At 40.4% G+C, this 8,173-nt stretch overlaps 1 pseudogene; it reads left to right on the top strand.

Moving 5' to 3' along the window:
- The first annotated feature begins 4,471 nt into the window (after positions 1-4,471).
- On the top strand, positions 4,472-7,961 carry LOC116476447 (mitochondrial import receptor subunit TOM7 homolog; annotated as a pseudogene).
- The last annotated feature ends 212 nt before the right edge of the window (positions 7,962-8,173 follow it).

The raw sequence follows: 8,173 nt of genomic DNA on the forward strand, positions 1-8,173 counted from the left end.
ATCAGTTCCCTTCCTTCCTTACTTGAGGATTGCTCCAAGAGATGTTAAGTCTCTGACATTTCTGGTCTTCCTTGTGCGTAGGCAGATGCTTTTGGCAGGCATTGGGACAGGCCCTGAGGCTGAAAATGGAAAGATATCACAGGCAGGTACCTGAGGGGAGGCCTAAGACTGTACAGAACTGTCCATTACCCTTGCTCTGCGATTAAAAGTGAGATGAGGGAATGTGACATGCAGCACAGATACCTTACCTTAAGCTTTCATATTGTAAACATATATGATTCATAAAAGCCCTCAGAACAAGTAGAGCTCATGATTGGCCTCCTTGTGAACAACTAATTATACTGAAAGTTGGAATTTGGGAGCAATTTCTAATCTCTTTGGAATTAAAAAAAAAATCAGCTTTAATAAGAATCCACACCAGTAACAGGTTACTTACACCAGCAAGGCCATGGAAATAAATCTCCTTTTTCTGCTCCCCCAAAGTTAGTATAAAAAGCAAGACGCAGGCAGAAACCAAATACAGCTTGGCCGGGCGCGGTGGCTCACGCTTGTAATCCCAGCACTTTGGGAGGCCGAGGCGGGCGGATCACGAGGTCAGGAGATCGAGACCATGGTGAAACCCCGTCTCTACCAAAAATACAAAAAATTAGCCGGGCGTGGTGGCGGGCGCCTGTAGTCCCAGCTACTTGGAGAGGCTGAGGCAGGAGAATGGCGTGAACCCGGGAGGCGGAGCTTGCAGTGAGCCAAGATCGCGCCACTGCACTCCAGCCTGGGTGACAGAGCGAGACTCCGTCTCAAAAAAAAAAAAAAAAAAAGAAACCAAATACAGCTTGCCAAAGAGACCCTGGGAGAGAACCCGAGAGTAAACTACACCAAACAACAGGGGCTCCAGGACCCAAGGACCCCACAGGGGCTCAGCTTGGTGTCCTGAGCCCTTGTTGATTCATGCGTCTGGGGCATCGTTTTTATTCGAGGAGGAATATTTTATTACATCACACAGTGAGAATAATGTTTACTACAAAAGATGTTAGATTTATTTATATAATTAAAGGAAATCAACCAGACAGTGTTGGTGATTTAGAGTGTCATTATGTGTAAAGGGAGATGGTCAGCGCTTCAATTTATTCTTAGACAGTATTTCTCAAACCCTTTTGACCATGATTGACCCAGAAGAAGACATACATTTTGCACAATGACTCAGTAGACACATACATACATATATAACTGATACAAAAGTTCCACAAGATAATCCTTCCTACATGCTGTGCTTTGTACTCTGATATTTTCTATTCTATTTATTCTATTTGTTCTATTCTTTTTTAAAAAATGCTAGTCTAGACTCACTAGATTGTTTCTATGACCTACTAGTAGGTCACAAACTGCAGTTGGAAAAACACTTCCCTAGGGCACCATAGCTTTGCACTCACACTTCCACAACTGATTTGTTTCCTTTCATGTCATAAATCAATGTACGTATAATTTATTGCCTACTATCACCATGGAATTATTTTCTTATCCAGCCTTTTTTCCCTACCAAATCTTTTTCCTTCAACTAAGTGTGTAATAGTAGAGGACCTGCTGTTTTGGACACTTTGGAAACATTCCTAAATCCTCTGGTGTACTTCACTCTAAAAAGGACAAGTGATAAAACTTAACAAAAGAGCATCCTGGAGTAGGATGGTTCAAGGTGCAGGAAACAGACATCCCATCACCAGCTATCCTAAATAATACAGAAATACACTATCCCACAATGAGAGAGTTCATAGACAGGCTTGGTTGCTTCAGTGGCTCAGTGATGTCACCTAGGACCCTGGTTCCTTCCATCTCTCGGCTCTGCCAACCTCCCTGTTGGTTCATTCTTAGGCTGGTAACAAGATAATTGCAGATGCTCCGGGTATCACATTCAGGCACAACTACATCTAAAGGGAGAAGAAAAAGAGTGACTCTCTTCTACCAGTGGTTCTTTTATGGAGAAGCTCCCAGCAGATGCCTTGTCATATCCCGTTGGCTATAATCATGACACATGCCTATTCCTAAATCAATAACTGGTAAGGAAGATACTACCCTTCAACAAATGAGTTTATGGAGAAGAAAGAGATACCTGCACAATTAAGTCAAAAATCTTTGAAGTTATCATTGACTCTCCCATTTTTTTTCATATTCCACATCTAATTTGTCATCACATCCTGATGATTCTACTTCTAAATATATCCAGAATCAGACCACTACCCACTGTGTCCATTGCTACCACCCTGGCCCTAGTCACCATAATCTTCCACTTGGATATTATTGCTATAGTCTCCAAATTGGCTTCCTTCCATTCTCCACACTGCTCCTCCGAGTACTCTCTTCTCAACACAGAGTAACCTTGCTACTCAAACAACATTATCAGGAGCCTGTCTCTCCTCACCTCTCCACAGTGCTTGTCTCCACATTGCCCGTATTCAAACATACTGTCACTAAATGGGACAGCAATGAACATCAAGACTCCAACTAACATCTTATTATCTTAGCAACCTGCTAGAAAGAGATCCTATCCCAAAAGTCTAGCCACATTTCCAACCACATGTTGTAAAACATGGCCCCCCACAAATTATTGAGCTGAGTGTCAGTTTTCTTTCCTGTAAGTTGTGGATAATAATAATAATACATATTTCACAGATCACTGTAAGGAAATTTTGCTTGATGTATCTAAAGGCAACTTGCATAGGATTTGGCCAAAAGTAGCCACTTAATAAATATTTATTCATTGTTAATTTTCAGATATGGGTGAGTTGGTTGTAGTTACTGCTTTAGAGAGCTATTAGAAATCAACATCATTTATCAATGCTTAAGATTAGCACTTTTTGTATATTATCTTGCGCTTTGATTGTTTTATGAGAATAATTTCTTCAGTTATATTGCCAAGTTTCCCCTGTGAAATAAGGTAGATAAGAGATGGTTTTAAAATTTGGAAAACCTAGATTCAGAGCCTGGTTCTGCCACTAAAACATGTGGGATCTTATGCAACTGAATTACCTTCTATGAGACTCAACTTACTTATTTGTAAAATGAGGATAGTGATACTTACCTTACTGGGGTTACTGGAAGGATTAAATGAGATGATATTTATTATTTACCTGGCACCATGTCAGGTTTAATAGACAGTGACTATTGTTATTATGAGCCTAGCATGGTGTCCCCCACACAGTGACTACTTAGTAAATGCACACTTGGGATTAGATTAGACACACATTCCAGACCATCAGTTTTCGTGGTTCACACCTGAACTCTTGGGGCAGTTCTGCTTCCAAAGGTATTTCTCCAAACTCATTCTTAAGAATTTCCTTGGACACAGAGTTCTGCACAGTCAGGGCTACAAGACACTTCTTTGGTTTAATAACTACCCAAAAACAGATTTATTTTATCATAGTTTTTCTTAAGCTAAATTTTATTTCACATCAATAACTATTCTTGTGTGTCATTTCCATCCTATACTAATCTTTTTTCTCAAGACTATTTCAAAGGGGTTATGGGGCAAGGAGGAGTCAGGAGAGAATGCGCCTGTGCCCTGACTTCTCCTAAACTTTTGGTTTAGGAGAGATGTGTGTGTGGATCCAGTGTGGAAGGGGAAAACCAGGTAGAGAAACAGCACTGATATTTTGGCACCAGTTGGTGATATTACCATCTTCATTCAGTAGGTTTCTCTTTTTGTCCATGATATGGTTTGGCTCTGTGTCCCCACCCAACTCCCAAATCTCATGTTTAATTGTCATTCCTGTTGTTGGGGGAGGGACCTGGTGCGAGGTGATTGGATCATAGGAGTAGATTTCTCTCTTGTTCTCATGATAGTAGATAGTGAGTGAGTTCTCATGAGATCTGATAATTTAAAAGTGTGTGGCACTTCCCCCTTCACTCTCTTCCTCCTGCTCCACCTAAGACATGCTTGCTTCCCCTCACCTTCCACCATGATTGTAAGTTTCATGAGGCCTCCAAGCTATGCTTCCTGTAAAGCCTGCAGAACTGTGAGTCAATTAAACCTCTTTTCTCCATAAATTACCCAGTCTCCGGTAGTTCTTTATAGCAGTGTGAGAACAGACTAATATAGCCCATTTTTGGTTTATTACAAAAAAAAAAGTTTGTTGAGCTCATTTAATATACTGGGCTGCCTGGTTGATGTAGAGAAATGCAGAGGCTGCAAGGCACAGCCTAGGCCCTGAAGAAACATGAGAGCTGTGAGAGAGAGGGTTGCAGAGTGGATGGTGGGTGGAAGGGATTCTAGTGGAAGAAAACTTGAAGGAAGAGTGCTGGGGACTACAGCAGAAAGGAGAGTATAAGAAAGCAGCAGAAAGGCGGAGTATAAGAGAGAAGCCTGGAGAGTAAAGTGGGACCATATCATGGGTCCAGGAGTTAGAATTTTCATGTCACAAATCCTATCACAAGGAGCATCAGAAAGCAACTATTACCTCACCATGCCACCCTGGCTGTCTCCATGGTGATGCTGGGCAAAGAGGCCAAGCAGAGGCTGCAGTAGCTTTTCAAGGGCAGTCAATTTTCCATCTGCTGGGGCTTTATTCATCTCATGACTTACCTGGAACTAAAGAAGGGTATAGAGCCTGGGATGTCTGAACCAATCTTTTTGAGCCTGCTTTGGAGATAAAGGACTATTTGATCATCTGGATTTGAAAGCCATCAATGGACAGGAACAACATGGAGGTGTGCACTCTGATGGGGATAGGAAATGGGGAATCATTCAAATGTTCCCTAATTGGCCAGGCACAGTGGCTCACACCTGTAATCCCAGCACTTTGGGAGGTCAAGGCAGGTGGGTCACTTGAGCTCAGGATTAGAGATCAGCCTGGGCAGCAAGGCAAAACCCCAACTCTACAAAATATACAAAAGTTAGCTATGCCTATAGTTCCAGTTACTCAAGAGGCTGAGGTGGGAGGATTGCTTGAGCCTGGGAGGTTGAGGCTGCAGTGAGCTATGATGGCACCACTGCACTCAGGCACCTAGCCTGAGTGACAGAGCAAGACCCTATCTCAAATAAATAAATAAATAAATATGTTTCCTGGTTGAATGGCACAGGACTCTTCATAGAGGCATATGTGGCAGAGTGGAAGCTCTACTGACTTTATGTATCAAAATGAATGTTTTTAACAACGAAAAAAAAATATCTACCTAGACTCTTCACCTTTGGCTAATAAGGAATTATCCCTATTTGGCTAAAGAAGGAATAAGGTTTGGAGAGGTTAAGCGATTTTCTCAAGGTCACACAGTTTCCACAGACCCTTTTTGGCATGAAGCAGATCCCAGAGCCACCACTTTAACACGTCTGTGTTCTAAAAGGGGAGTCAATGTGAGCTACAAAAGATTTTCATAACCTAGTTAACCAATGAACTTCATAAATAATGACAACTACAAATATTTTAGTATTTATTTTAATCTATTTTCACTCACCTCAGGAAATAATAATTTAAATAGAGGATCTGCTTAGGTTTTATTTATTCATGAAGCAACCACTACGTAGAAAGCACAAGGCTAGGGCTCTTCAGTGAAGAATAAACAGTGCAAGCTTTCTCTTCTGCCACTCATTTTCATCCTAAAATGAGTTCTGTGCTCCATCAAGGTAATAAAGCCAATCCATTTTGACACTGAGTTATCCATTATCCAATGCAAAGCAAGTTTTAATATAAGAAAAAACAATACATATCAGATGGCTCAGTGGCAAAAACATAAATGTAGGAATCTGACTGTTAAGGATCCAAGCTCCATCATGTCCTAGCCACTTGGCTTTCAGCCAATTATTTAACCTCTCTACTTCCTTTTTTATAAACAGGTCATGATAATGGAAGGCTTCATAGCACTTTTTTTTTTTTTTGGAGATGGTGTCTTGCTCTGTCCCCCAGGCTGAGTGCAGTGGTGCGATCTTGGCTCACTGCAACCTCTGCCTCCTGGGTTCAAGTGATTCCCCTACCTCAGCCTCCTGAGTAGCTGGGACAACAAGCATGTGCCACCACACTCAGCTAATTTTTGTAGCTTTAGTAGAGACTAGGTTTCATCATGTTGGCCAGGCTGGTCTCGAACTCCTGACCTCAAGTAGTCCACCTGCCTCGGCCTCCCAAAGTGTTGGGATTATAGGCATGAGCCACCATGCCCAGCTGCATTTTGACAATATTGTATAAAACAACATACATAAAACACTTAGCAATGTTCAGTCACCTAGCAAGCACTTAATCAATATGTGTTCCCGTCTCCTCTCACTGTAAAACATAAGCTTCAAGTAATCTCTCTTTATTGTGATAGCACTTCTCTATAATCTTCCCCTTTGCAATCAATTACTAAAATGACCATATTAACTTTCTGAAGTTTTAGGTTATACTTTTTATCTTTTTTCACAGAATAATGATTAACTTAATCTAAGCTACTTGCCTTTTATTTTACTAGTAGCTGCATGGCACATAGGGTGTAACTTAAAGCAATATAGAGTCTAATATTAAATGCTCATTTCATGTAGTATTCTTTTAAATGAATCAAATCCCCCAATTTGTTCGATTATTTTAAAACCAGCTAAGCAAACACATAGTCTTGTCACTCTATAGATTCCTGCTTAGATCACCTATCCTTGAACATATTAGAATTCAGATTTTTTAAGTTTATGTTTCTAACTGTTTCTAATATTCCTTCAAAGGAATATTAAGTTCCTTCACATAAGGGACATACTACATAAATAAGTTACGCCCACTTGCAGAATGCTGCTCATACAAGAACCACAAGAAACCTACCAGAAAAGATAACAAAATTTCTCTAACCCTTGGAACAAGCAATATTTGTGGCATAGAAAAGGGGGGGGGCAAAGAAGGAAACAGAATTTAATGAATCCATTCAAATCTCAGCCAAAGGAATTAGAAAACTGTAACCTTGATGGTACAAGCAAGATTTGCCTTTATTTCTCAAATAACAGTAAAAGAAACCATGAACAGTGGGAGGGTTTCTTCTATTTTCCCAAATAGAGTTCTCTTTCCTTTGGAAATAGAAGGGATATAGGAAGGCCATTACATGGCTTTACAAATAACAAACTGAATTACTTTACAGCCAGTTTTACTACCACGAAAATGAGAGTTTTTTTTTCCAAATGTGGCTAATGATGGGCATGTTGGGCTAGGACAATTTAATTTCTAATTCCAGAACTAACACACATATGCTTGGTTTCCCTCATCCTGGCTTTTCTGTTGCTGCCATAAATTATGTTAATAGTACATTTTCTTCTTTGAGAGGAATAACAGAGTGACTGTTTATAGTTTGTTTTTTAATTATTTTGTTAGTTTTGATATATTTGACCAGAGAGAAATCTGCCAAACATAATAATATGTAAGCAAGTCAACATGCATCCTGAAGCTGGAAGTTCCTTCAGGGTGAGGAACATTCTTGAAATTTTTTTCACATCCTTTAGGGCCGTAGCTAGTGGATATGGGTGAGGTGTCCACAGACCATGGCATTCAAAAGAGATTAAGGGCTGGGAAGATGGCAAAGTAGGAAAGACCAGAAATCTATCTCCCTATCTACGCAACAATTACACTGGGGGAATTTGTCTAGTAACTATTTTAGGTCTCTAGAGTATATTGAAGGCTTACGTATTACAGGGGAAGACATGTGTGGTAAATTGTAGTTAATTTTGGTAAATTTAAGTTCTTAGCACAATAGCAGCTACCCATCCTCTATCCCTAGCCCCATGGCAGGCAGCTGTGCATGTGTTCTTGAAGTAGTTTGCACATACTTTACAGGAGCCAGGATGGGCAGAAAGAGCACTGTTCTCCAAATATCAGGCATCTGTGTAATGATTGCTGATTGCTACTTCTGATTACAGAGGGTCCCACAAAAGGTAAGTGGCCATTGTTATTGTACCTCCCACCATTGTTGCAAGCCCCTCCAGCTCAAGCTGAAGTGACTCCAGAGGATTTAAAGGGCTGCCATCATTTTACCCACCCCTTTTATTTTTCTATTTTTCTCCTTTTGGGAGATAGACATTAAAGACTAGGACATTCAAAAGCAACTGTATACATGAGATAAATTAGAGAGTGATTGCACTTGTCCAGGGAAAGTTTCAGACTTAGAAAAGATTTGAGAAGATCCTAAGTTTATACCTCAGGTTGATCCTTGGCACAGGGACAACAGTCTACAACAATAAAAGCAA

The sequence above is a fragment of the Hylobates moloch genome, unplaced genomic scaffold, assembly GCF_009828535.3.
Source record: "Hylobates moloch isolate HMO894 unplaced genomic scaffold, HMol_V3 SCAFFOLD_2, whole genome shotgun sequence".
NCBI classification, from domain to species: Eukaryota; Metazoa; Chordata; class Mammalia; order Primates; family Hylobatidae; genus Hylobates; species Hylobates moloch.